Source organism: Petromyzon marinus, chromosome 16, assembly GCF_048934315.1.
Source record: "Petromyzon marinus isolate PM22_M1 ecotype Great Lakes invasive population chromosome 16, UKy_Petmar_22M1.pri1.0, whole genome shotgun sequence".
NCBI classification, from domain to species: Eukaryota; Metazoa; Chordata; class Hyperoartia; order Petromyzontiformes; family Petromyzontidae; genus Petromyzon; species Petromyzon marinus.
The window spans coordinates 1406570-1423426 of record NC_133682.1 but is presented as its reverse complement, the minus strand read 5'-3'; positions in this window follow the sequence as shown (position 1 = coordinate 1423426).

The following is a 16857-nucleotide window of genomic DNA, read 5'->3' as shown; positions in this document are numbered from 1 at the left end:
ATCATCATCATTACCATCACAACCATCATCATCATTACCACCACATCCACCATCATCATCATTACCACCACAACTACCATCATCATTACCACCACATCCACCATCATCATCATTACCACCACAACCATCATTACCATTACCACCACAACCATCGTCATCATTACCACCACAACCATCATCATCATTACCACCACAACCATCATCATCATTACCATCACAACCATCATCATTATTACCATCACAACCATCATCATCATTACCACCACAACCATCATCATCATTACCATCACAACCATCATCATTATTACCATCACAACCATCATCATTACCATCACAACCATCATCATCATCATTACCACCACAACTACCATCATCATCATTACCACCACAACTACCATCATCATTACCACCACATCCACCATCATTATTAACATCACAATCATCATCATTATTACCACCACAACCATCATCATCATCATTATTACCACCACAACCATCATCATCATTACCATCACAACTACCATCATCATTATTACCACCACAACCACCATCATCATTATTACCACCACAACCACCATCATCATTATTACCATCACAACCATCATCATCATTACCACCAAAACTACCATCATCATTATTACCACCACAATCGTCATCATCATTACCACCACACCTTCCATCATCATTATTACCATCACAACCATCATCAGCATTAACATCACAACCATCATCATTATCACCACCACAACTACCATCATCATCATTACCACCACAACTACCATCATCATTACCACCACATCCACCATCATCATGATTACCATCACAACCATCATCATCATTACCATCACAACCATCATCATCATTACCACCACAACCATCATCATCATTACCACCACAACTACCATCATCATTACCACCACATCCACCATCATCATCATTACCATCACAACCATCATCATCATCATTACCATCACAACCATCATCATCATTACCATCACAACCATCATCATCATTACCACCACAACCATCATCATCATTACCACCACAACTACCATCATCATTACCACCACTACCATCATCTTTATTATTACCACCACATCCACCATCATCATCATTACCATCACAACCATCATCATCATTACCACCACAACCATCATCATCATTACCAACACAACTACCATCATCATTACCACCACATCCACCATCATCATCATTACCACCACAACCATCATCATTACCATCACAACCATCATCATCATTACCACCACAACCATCATTATCATTACCACAACTACCATCATCATTGCCACCACAACCATCATCATCATTACCACCACAATCACCATCATTATTACCATCACAACCATCGTCATCATTACCACCACAACTACGATCATCATTATTACCACCACATCCACCATCATCATCATTGCCATCACAACCATCATCATCATTACCACCACAACCATCATCATCATTACCACCACAACTACCATCATCATTACCACCACATCCACCATCATTACCACCACAACCATCATTATCATGACCACCACAACCATCGTCATCATTACCACCACAACCATCATCATCATTACCACCACAACCATCATCATCATTACCATCACAACCATCATCATTATTACCATCACAACCATCATTATCATTACCACCACAGCAATCATCATCATTACCACCACAACCATCATCATCATTACCACCACCACCACCATCATCATCATTACCATCACAACCATCATCATTATTACCATCACAACCATCATTATCATTACCACCACAGCAATCATCATCATTACCACCACAACCATCATCATCATTACCACCACAACCATCATCATCATTACCATCACAACCATCATCATTACCATCACAACCATCATCATCATTACCACCACAACTACCATCATCATCATTACCACCACAACTACCATCATCATTACCACCACATCCACCATCAATATTAACATCACAACCATCATCATCATTACCACCACAACCATCATCATCATTATTACCACCACAACCATCATCATCATTACCATCACAACTACCATCATCATTATTACCACCATCATCATTATTACCACCACAACCACCATCATCATTATTACCATCACAACCATCATCATCATTACCACAACAACTACCATCATCATTATTACCACCACAATCGTCATCATCATTACCACCACAACTTCCATCATCATTATTACCATCACAACCATCATCAGCATTAACATCACAACCATCATCATTATCACCACCACAACTACCATCATCATCATTACCACCACAACTACCATCATCATTACCACCACATCCACCATCATCATGATTACCATCACAACCATCATCATCATTACCACCACAACCATCATCATCATTACCACCACAACTACCATCATCATTACCACCACATCCACCATCATCATCATTACCATCACAACCATCATCATCATCATTACCATCACAACCATCATCATCATTACCATCACAACCATCATCATCATTACCACCACAACCATCATCATCATCATTACCACCACAAATACCATGATCATTACCACCACTACCATCATCATCATTATTAACACCACATCCACCATCATCATCATTACCACCACATCCACCATCATCATCATTACCATCACAACCATCATCATCATTACCATCACAACCATCATCATCATTACCACCACAACCATCATCATAATTACCACCACAACCACCATCATCATTACCACCACATCCACCATCATTACCATCACAACCATCATCACCATCATTACCACCACAACTACCATCATCATTATTACTACCACAACCATCATCATTATCATTACCACCACATCCACCATCATCATTAACACCACATCCATCACCATTATTACCACCACAACCACCATCATTATTACCATCACAACCACCATCATCATCATTACCATCACAACCATCATCATTACCACCACAACTACCATCATCAATATTACCACCACAACCATCATCATCAATATTATCACCACAACCACCATCATCATCATTACCACCACAACCATCGTGATCATTATTATCACCACAACCACCATCATCATCATTACCACCACAACCACCATCATCATTATTGCCACCACAACCACCATCATCATCATTACCATCACAACCACCATCATTATTAACCATCACAACAATCATCATCATTACCATCACAACCATCATCATTATTATCACCACAACCACCATCATAATCATTACCACCACAACCACCATCATCATTATTACCACCTCAACCACCATCATCATTATTACCACCACAACCACCATCATCATTATTACCACCACAACCATCATCATTGTTATCACCACAACCATCATCATCATTACCACCACAACTACCATCATCATCATTACCATCACAACCATCATCATCATCATTGCCACCACAACCATCATCATCATTATTAACACCACAACCATCATCATCATTATTAACACCACAACCACCATCATCATTACCATCACAACCATCAATATAATCATTACCACCACAACTACCATCATCATTATTACCATCACAACCATCATCATCATCATCATTACCATCACGCCCATCATCATGATCATTACCACCACAACTACCATCATCATTTTTACTACCACAACCATCATCATTATCATTACCACCACATCCACCATCATCATTGCCACCACATCCACCATCATTATTACCACCACCACAACCACCATCATTATTACCATCACAACCATCATCATCATTACCATCACAACGATCATCATCATTATCACCAGAACTACCATGACCATTATTACCACCACAACCATCATCATCATTATCACCAGAACTACCATCACCATTATTACCACCACAACCATCATTATCATTATTACCACCACAACCACCATCATCATTATTACTACCACATCCATCATCATCATCATTACCATCACAACCATCATCATCATTACCACCACAACTACCATCTTCATTATTACCACCACAACCATCATCATCATTATTACCACCACAACGACCATCATCATTACCACCACATCCACCATCATCATCATTACCATCACAACCATCATCATCATCATCATTACCACCACAACCACCATCACTATTACCATCACAACCATCATCATCATTACCATCACAACCATCATCATCATTACCACCACAACTACCATCATCATTATTACCACCACAACCATCATCATCATTATTACCACCACAACCACCATCATCATTACCACCACATCCACCATCATCATCATTACCATCACAACATCATCATCAACATTACCACCACAACTACCATCATCATTATTACTACCACAACCATCATCATTATCATTACCACCACATCCACCATCATCATTACCACCACATCCATCATCATCATCATTACCACCACAACCACCATCATCATTTCCATCACAACCATTATCATTATTACCATCACAACCACCATCATCATTACCAACACATCCATCATCATCATTACCATCACAACCACCATCATCATTATTACCAACACCACCACCATTATCATTACCACCACAACCATCGTCATCATTATTACCACCACAACCACCATCATTATTACCATCACAACCATCATCATCATCATTACCATCACAACCATCAACATCATTACCACCACAATTACCATCATCATTATTACCACCACAACTATCATCATTATCATTACCACCACATTCACCGTCATGATTACCACCACATCCATCATCATTATTACCATAACAACTACCATCATCATTATTACCAACACAACCGTCATCATCACCATTACCATCACAACCATCATCATCATTATTTGCACCACAACGACCATCATCATTACCACCACAACCACCATCATCATAATTACCACCACAACCATCATCATTATTACTACCACAACCACCATCATTATCATTACCACCACAACCACCATCATCATTATTACCACCACAACCAGCATCATCTTCATTACCACCACAACTACCATCATCATTATTACCACCACAACCATCATTATCATGACCATCACAACCATCATCATTACCACTACAACTACCATCATCATTATTACCACCACAACCATTATCATTATCATTACCACCACATCCACCATCATCATTACCACCACATCCATCATCATTATTACCACCACAACAACCATCATCATTACCACCACCACAACCATCATCATTATTACCACCACAACCATCATCAACATTACCACCACATCCATCATCATCATTACCATCACAACCACCATCATCATTATTACCACCACAACTGTCATCATCACCATTACCATCACAACCATCATCATCATTATTACCACCACAACCACCATCATCATTATTACCACCACAACCACCACCATCATAATTACCACCACAACCACCATCATCATTATTACCACCACAACCAACATCATCATCATTACCACCACAACCACCATCATCATTATTACCACCACAGCCACCATCATCATTACCATCACAACCATCAACATCATTACCACCACAACTACCATCATGATTATTACCACCACAACTACCATCATCATTATTACCATCACAACCATCATCATCATCATTACTATCACGCCCATCATCATCATCATTACCACCACAACTACCATCATCATTTTTACTACCACAACCATCATCATTACCACCACATCCACAATCATTATTACCACCACAACCACCATCATTATTACCATCACAACCATCATCATCATTACCATCACAACCATCATCATCATTATCACCAGAACTACCATCACCATTATTACCACCACAACCATCATCATCATTATTACCAACACATCAACCACCATCATCATTATTACTACCACATCCATCATCATCATTACCACCACAACTACCATCTTCATTATTACCACCACAACCATCATCATCATTATTACCACACAACCACCATCATCATTACCACCACATCCACCATCATCATCATTACCATCACAACCATCATCATCATCATTACCACCACAACCACCATCACTATTACCATCACAACCATCATCATCATTACCATCACAACCATCATCATCATCATTACCACCACAACTACCATCATCATTATTCCCACCACAACCATCATCCTCATTAATACCACCAACACCACCATCATTATTACCATCACAACCATCATCAGCATCATTACCATCACAACCATCATCATCATTACCACCACAACTACCATCATCATTATTACCACCACAACCATCATCATCATTATTACCACCACAACCGCAATCATCAAAACCACCACATCCACCATCATCATCATCATTACCATCACAACCATCATCATCAACATTACCACCACAACTACGATCATCATTATTACTACCACAACCATCATCATTGTCATTACCACCACATCCACCATCATCATTACCACCACATCCATCATCATTATTAGCACCACAACCACCATCATTATTACCATCACAACCATCATCATCATTACCATCACAACCATCATAATTACCACAACTACCACCATCATTATTACAACCACAACCATCAGCATTATCATTACCACCACAACCACCATCATCATTAACATCACATCCATCATCATCATTACCATCACAACCACCATCATCATTATTACCACCACATCCACCATCATCATTACCACCACAACCATCGTCATCATTATTACCACCACAACCACCATCATTATTACCATCACAACCATCATCATCATTACCATCACAACCATCATCATCATTTTCACCACAATTACCATCATCATTATTACCACCACAACTATCATCATTATCATTACCACCACATCCACCGTCATTATTACCACCACATCCATCATCATTATTACCATCACAACCACCATGATAATTATTACCAACACAACCGTCATCATCACCATTACCATCACAACCATCATCTTCATTATTAGCACCACAACCACCATCATCATTACCACCACAACCACCATCATCATAATTACCACCACAACCATCATCATCATTATTACTACCACAACCACCATCATCATCATTACCACCACAACCACCATCATCATTATTACCACCACAACCACCATCATCATCATTACCACCACAACTACCATCATCATTATTACCACCACAACCATCATCATCATTAACATCACAACCATCATCATTACCAACACAACAACCATCATCATTACCACCACCACAACCATCATCATTATTACCACCACAACCACCATCATCATTACCACCACATCCATCATCATCATCATCATTACCATCACAACCACCATCATCATTATTACCACCACAACTGTCATCATCACCATTACCATCACAACCATCATCATCATTATTACCACCACAACCACCATCATCATTATTACCACCACAACCACCATCATCATTATTACCACCACATCCATCATCATCATTACCGTCACAACCATCATCATCATTACCACCACAACTACCATCATCATTATTCCCACCACAGCCATCATCCTCATTAATACCACCAAAACCACCATCATTATTACCATCACAACCATAATCATCATCATTACCATCACAACCATCAACATTACTACCACAACCATCATCATCATTATTACCACCACAACCACCATCATCATTACCACCACATCCACCATCATCATCATTACCATCACAACCATTATCATCATCATCACCACCACAACTACCATCATCATTATTACTACCACAACCATCATCATTATCATTACCACCACATCAACCATCATCATTACCACCACATCCATCATCATTATCACCACCACAACCACCATCATTATTACCATCACAACCATCATCATCATCATTACCATCACAACCATCATAATTACCACCACAACTACCATCATCATTATTACCACCACAACCATCATCATCATCATTGCCATCACAAGCATCATCATCATTATTGCCACCAAAACCGTCATCATCATTTTTACCACAACTGTCATCATCATTATTAACACCACAACCATCATCATCATTACCACCACAACCACCATCATTATTACTACCACCACAACAATCATCATCATTACCACCACAACCATCATCATCATTACCATCACAACCATCATCATTACCACCACAACTACCATCATCATTATTAACATCACAACCATCATCATCATCATTACTACCACAACCATCATCATAATTATTACCACCACAACCATCATCATCATTATTACCACCAGATCCGTCATCATCATTTTTACCACCACATCCACCATCATTATTACCACCACAACCACCATCATCATCATTACTATCACAACCATCATCATCGTTAATACCACCACAATCGTCATCATAATTACTACCACCACAACCACCATCATCATCACTACCACCACAACCATCATCATCATCATTACCACCACAACCATCATTATAATTTCTTCCACCACAACCATCATCATCATTATTACCACCAGAACCGTCATCATCATTATTACCACCACAAGCACCATCATCATTATTATCACCACAACCACCATCATCATCATTACCACCACAACTACCATCATCATCATTATTACTACCACAGCCATCATCATCATTATTTCCACCACAGCCACCATCATCATTACCACCACATTCATCATCATCATCATTACCATCACAACCACCATCATCATTATTACCACCACAAGCGTCATCATCACCATTACCACCACAACCATCATCATCATTACCATCACAGCCATCATCATTACCACTACAACTACCATCATCATTATTACCACCACAACCATCATCATTATCATTACCACCACATCCACCATCATCATTACCACCACATCCATCATCATTATTACCACCACAACAACCATCATCATTACCACCACCACAACCGTCATCATTATTACCACCACAACCACCATCATCATTACCACCACATCCATCATCATCATCATTACCATCACAACCACCAGCATCATTATTACCACCACAACTGTCATCATCACCATTACCATCACAACCATCATCATCATTAATTACCACCACAACCACCATCATCATTATTACCACCACAACCACCATCATCATAATTACCACCACATCCATCATCATCATCATTACCATCACAACCATCATCATCATTACCACCACAACTACCATCACCATTATTATCATCACAACCATCATCATCAATACCACCACAACCACCATCATCATTATTACTACCACATCCATCATCATCATCATTACCATCACAACCATCATCATCATCATTACCACCACAACTGCCATCATCATTATTCCCACCACAACCATCATTCTCATTAATACCACCAAAACCACCATCATTATTACCATCACAACCATCATCATCACCATTACCATCACAACCATCATCATCATCATTACTACCACAATTACCATCATCATTATTACCACCACAACCATCATCATCATTATTACCACTCACAACCACCATCATCATTATTACCACCACATCCACCATCATCATCATCATTACCATCACAACCATCGTCATCATCATTACCACCACAACTACCATCATCATTATTACTACCACAACCATCATCATTATCATTACCACCACATCTATCATCATCATTACCACCACATCCATCATCATTATTACCACCACAACCACCATCATTATTACCATCACAACCATCATTATCATTACCATCACAACCATCATCATTACCACCACAACTACCATCATCATTATTACCACCACAACCATCATCATTATCATTACCACCACAACCATCATCATCATTATTACCACCACAACCACCACCATCATCATCATTACCACCACCACAACCACCATCATTATTATTACCACCACAACCACCATCATCATTATTGCCACCACAACCCTCATTATTATTAGCAGCACCACAACTACCATCATCATCATTACCACCACCACCATCATCATCATTGCCATCACAACCATCATCATCATTATTGCCACCAAAACCGTCATCATCATTATTACCACAACTGTCATCATCATTATTAACACCACAACCATCATTATCATTACCACCACAACCACCATTATTATTACTACAACCACAACCATCATCATCATTACCACCACAACCATCATCATCATCATTACCATCACAACCATCATCATCATTACCACCACAACTACCATCATCATTATTACCATCACAGCCATCATCATCATCATTACCACCACAACCATCATCATAATTATTACCACCACAACCATCATCATCATTATTACCACCAGAACCGTCATCATCATTATTACCACCACATCCACCATCATCATTATTACCACCACAACCACCATCATCATCATTACCATCACAACCATCATCATCGTTATTACCACCACAACCATCATCATAATTACTACCACCACAACCACCATCATCATCATTACCATCACAACCATCATCATCGTTATTACCACCACAACCATCATCATAATTACTACCACCACAACCACCATCATCATTACTACCACCACAACCATCATCATCATCATTACCACCACAACCATCATTATAATTTCTTCCACCACAACCATCATCATCATTATTACCACCAGAACCGTCATCATCATTATTACCACCACAACCACCATCATCATTATTATCACCACAACCACCATCATCATCATTACCACCACAACTACCATCATCATCATTAATACTACCACAACCATCATCATCATCATTACCATCACAACCACCATCATCATTATTACCACCACAACCGTCATCATCACTATTACCATCACAACCATCATCATCATTACCACCACAGCCACCATCATTATCATTAGTACCACAACCATCATCATAATTATTAAACCACAACCACCATCATTTTCATTACCACCACAACCATCATCATCATTACCACCACAACCATCATCATTATTAGCACCACAACCACCATCATCATTATTACCACAACTGCCATCATCATTATTACCACCACAGCCATCATCATCATCATTACCACCACAACCATCATCATAATTATTACCACCACAACCATCATCATCATTTTTACCACCAGAACCGTCATCATCATTATTACCACCACCACAACCACCATCATCATCATTACCATCACAACCATCATCATCGTTATTACCACCGAAACCATCATCATCATTATTACCACCACAACGATCATCATCATTATTACCACCACAACCACCTTCATCATCATCATCATTATTACCACCACAACCGTCATCATCATTATTACCACCACAACCACCATCATCATTATTACCACCACAACCACCATCATCATCATTATTACCACCACAACCGTCATCATCATTATTACCACCACAACCGTCATCATCATTATTACATAATAGAGGGTTTTTTTTGCTAGATCACGTACATTTATATAAATGTGTCGTTACACCCGCCACCACCCGACACAGCCAACGCATAAGGGTTGTCACGTAAACAGAACGTGGCCAATCCGTCACCAGTACAGCACTCCGGTGTGTTGGAGATCCCAGCCACAACATTTACAATCTGAGTACGACGTTTCATCATCGTTAGCACCACAATCGTCATCATTACCACCACGACCATCATCATCATCACCACCACAACCACCATCATCATTATTACCAAGACCATCATCACCAACATAACCATCATCATGATCATCAATACCACCACAACCATCATCATCACCACATCATCCTCATCGTCGTCAATTAAGGTCGTCATTACCACCAACAAATCACCGTTGTTGTCGTTATTGTCATTACCACTGCTACCATCATCATCATCATCGTCTTCATCATCATCATCATTATTAAACCCATCATCACTATTATTATAATCATAATTATTACAATTATTATAATTATTATTATAATTATTATTATAATCACTACCACTACCTATAACCTTTTACCATCTTCAATATCGTTATTATTATCATCACCTCCACCACCACCATATCAACAACAACATCATCATTGCCATCATCACCTGCTCCTCAACCATCATCATCGTCACTACCATCGCCACCATCACCTCCACCACAATATCAACATCATCATCATTGCCATCATCACCTGCTTCTCAACCATCATCATCGTCACTACCATCGCCACCATCACCTCCACCACCACATCATCGTCACTATCATCGCCATCATCATTTGCTCCTCAACCATCATCATCATCACCATCATCGCCACCATCACCTCCACCACCACATCAACATCATCATCATCGCCACCATCACCTGCTCCTCAACCATCATCATCGTCACCATCATCGCCACCATCACCTGCTCCTCAACCATCATCATCGTCACCATCATCGCCACCATCACCTCCACCACCACATCAACATCATCATCATCGCCACCATCACCTCCACCACCATATCAACATGATCATCATCGCCACCATCACCTGCTCCTCAACCATCATCATCGTCATCGTCGTAATCATCGTGCACATGTCAATGTCCAATCGACGCACGTGTAAACTCGATGATGCGATACGAGCAGCACGCCATGCTATCGAACCCGGCCACCCAAGTTTGATTCCAGGTCACGGCTGCCATCAGCGACGAGTGATGTTTTAATGAGTCCTCTCTCTCTCTCCCTTTCCCTTCGTCCACGCTTCAGCTGACGGCGTGGTGAAGTATGGTCAGAGACCCCATGCAGCCTCGATGACCGGACACGGCGTGGCTGGACTCCTTCATCCAGCAGTGGATTGACATTGGCTTTAAAGTGATTGACTTGGCTGATTCTACAACGATATGGGCCAATGTTGGGCGATCCCATGAAAAATAACTACAATTTCTGGAGCGGTTAAACAATGGCTGGCCTGTGCATATAACTCAGCCTCGCCATATCAATGTATAATGCCAACGCTCATTTACAGCAGGATATCCCTGTGACTGTGTTGAGTCCGTGCTCAAATTCAACGTGCGTGGCTGTGGGACGTTATGTTCAAAAGCATGTATTCATAGAATTGCGAAGCAGCGTATGTTCTCACTACAAACTATTACACTCTTTTTATTTTACCAGGTCAGGCCCACTGAGCTATGTAGCTCTACTCTTTGGTTCTATTCGGTAAAGTCACGTAGGTAAAAATATAAAAAAGCAATAAAAAATAAAAATAAACATCACGACGTTTCGGCCACAACACAAGTGGCCTTCATCAGGTGAAGGGACCGGACTGTCCAGAGGACAGCGTTGGAGTGAAAACAGCCAAGCCCAGGTCGCGTCCTTTAAGCTGTGTGGGAGGAATCAAAGGCGCCTTGACAAAGGAATTAGCATAACAATGAGCACGATGTACGTAGGAGGTACATGATGGACCATGATGGACCACCCGACCCAAAATAATTCTCTCGTCAAAACGTTATACCACAGGGCTCATTGCATTTCGGACCAACACCACCTGACCAGTGAATTAAAACATGTACATCTGTCCCTCAAGAGGAACGGATACTCTGACCGTACCATCCGCCAAGCTGTTTCTCCCTCCATACAGAAACAACCACTTGACACTCCGGTCAAAATCATCACACTACCATATATAGCAGGCGTTACTAAAAGATCTCCAAAATTCTAAACAAACACAAGATCCTGGTCCGGTTCAATACAGTACACAAAATCCGTGACCTGATCCCATCCGTGAAGGATGTCATTCCTGACTTACAGTACCCCGGGGTTTACAAATTGAGCTGCACTTGTGGTGATTGCTATATCGGGGAGACGAAACGACATGTCTCTGACCGAATTCGCGAGCACAAATCAGATTTGAAACACGGCAAAACGAATTCTTCTGCCGTGGCTGATCATTGTTACAACTCTGTGGGTGATCACGATATAATTTTCTTCGATACCAAGGTTCTTTGCAAACCCACGGGTTTTTATCAGAGATTTGTCCACGAGGCAATTCACATTTACAAACACAGACACAATTTCAACCGAGAGGATGGTTTCAAATTAAGCAATCATTGGAAAGATGTTCTAAATAAAACCAAACATTAAACTAATTTTCAATGGTACAGTATATTTTTTCAAGTAGTGGTATCCCAAACTTTCACAGCTGCTTATTTCCCTTCACACCAACATTATGTAAACTCCCCTCCCCCCGCGCCTGGTCCATTATGGTACATCATGTACCTCCTACGTACATCATGCTCATTTCCCCCCACAAAGCTTAAAGGACGCGACCTGGGCTTGGATGTTTTCACTCCAACGCTGTCCTCTGGACAGTCCGGTCCCTTCACCTGATGCAGGCCACTTGTGTTGTGGCCGAAACGTCGTGATTTTTATTTTTTATTGTTTTTTTTTTTTTTTTTACCTACGTGACTTTACCGAATAGAACCAAAGAGTATGGATCATTGCAGTCACGAAAGCTTCAAATCTAAAACTATGTAGCTCTTTTTTCAGAAGCGACCCGGCCACAAATGATAGCTCAACGAAGTGTTGGCTTGTCACGTGGAAATGTAAAGCAGCCAAATACTCTAAACGCGTGGTGATGTTCATTTTAAGTGTGGAGGAAAAAACCGGAGGACCCGGAGAAAAATCTACGCGAATGCGGGAAGAGAGACACGCACACTCCAAATATACAGCAGCAGCAGGCGTCTGGGTATGAATCGAACCCACGCCCTCCTGCATACCAGGCGAGGGAGTTAACATCTCCTAGCCACCGTGATGATGATGAGAGAGAGACACGCAAACTCCAAATATACAGCAGCAGGCGTCAGGGTATGAATCGAACCCACGCCCTCCTGCATACCAGGCGAGGGAGTTAACATCTCCTAGCCACCGTGATGATGATGAGAGAGAGACACGCAAACTCCAAATATACAGCAGCAGGCGTCAGGGTATGAATCGAACCCAGGCCCTCCTGCATACCAGGCGAGGGAGTTAACATCTCCTAGCCACCGCGGCAGGGAGAGGGGAGGGACTCAGAGAAGGGGTGGTCACACAGAAGCCACGTGACCCACGGGAGGCTTTGATATAGAGATAGGGTTATTATATGTTGCAAGTGCAATAAGTTGGTCACGTGTATAGACTATAGGCATAGCGTTAGTGTTATATTTATACTATAGAATAGGATGTAAGTTATATCTGTTGCAATTGATTTTCAAACTTTTAGGGAATTTCGAAAACTGTATTCATAATTAATGTACCGCATGGACTTTGAACAGCTGCTGCCATTTACAATCGTTTTGCGTGCAACTCTGTGAAGGATGTGATCCCCACTATGCAGTATCCCGGCGTCTACAAGCTAAGCTGTGTCTGCGGCAGTAGTTACATTGGGGAAACTAAGCGACATGTCTCAGACCGTGTTCGTGAACACAAGGCAGATCTGAAACACGGTAGGATCAATACCTCGCCGTGGCTGATCATTGTTTCAATGCGGTGGGCTCACACGAAATGTATTTCTCTAAGACGAAGGTACTTTGCAAACCCACTGGCTACCAACAAAGATTCGTTCATGAAGCCATCCATATATACAGACACAATTTCAACCGAGAAGATGGGTACAAACTGAGCAATCATTGGAAGGACGTCATAAACCAGTTTAAGTCATAACTGGCTGTGATGTTCCCATCCTACCACCTGAAGATGTTAGTTGTTATTGTCGGCTCTCTGATTTTACATTAACAGTTTCAATTTCCCACAATAACACGCTACTCTCTCACACTAACATGCTAATCTCTCACATTAACACGCTAATCTCTCACATTAACATGCTAATCTCTCACATTAACATGCTAATCTCTCACATTAACACGCTAATCTCTCACATTAACACGCTAATCTCTCACATTAACATGCTAATCTCTCACATTAACATGCTAATCTCTCACATTAACATGCTACTCTCTCACATTAACACGCTCATCTCTCACATTAACATGATAATCTCTCACATTAACACGCTACTCTCTCACATTAACACGCTAATCTCTCACATTGACATTATAATCTTTCACATTAACATTATAATCTCTCACATTAACATTATAATCTATCACATTAACATTATAATCTCTCACATTAACACGCTAATCTCTCACATTAACATGCTAATCTCTCACATTAACATGCTAATCTCTCACATTAACACACTAATCTCTCACATTAACACGCTAATCTCTAACATTAACATGCTAATCTCTCACATTAACATGCTAATCTCTCACATTAACACACTAATCTCTCACATTAACACGCTAATCTCTCACATTAACATTATAATCTCTCACATTAACATTATAATCTCTCACATTAACACGCTAATCTCTCACATTAACATTATAATCTCTCACATTAACATGCTAATTTCTCACATTAATACACTAATCTCTCATATTAACACGCTAATCTCTCACATTAACATTCTAATCTCTCACATTAATACACTAATCTCTCACATTAACACGCTAATCTCTCACATTAACATTATAATCTCTCACATTAACATGCTAATCTCTCACATTAACATTATAATCTCTCACATTAACATGCTAATCTCTCACATTAACACGCTAATCTCTCACATTAACATTATAATCTCTCCCATTAACATTATAATCTCTCACATTAACATTATAATATATTACATTAACACGCTAATCTCTCACATTAACATTATAATCTCTCACATTAACACGCTAATCTCTCACATTAACATTATAATCTCTCACATTAACATGCTAATCTCTCACATTAATACACTAATCTCTCACATTAACACGCTAATCTCTCACATT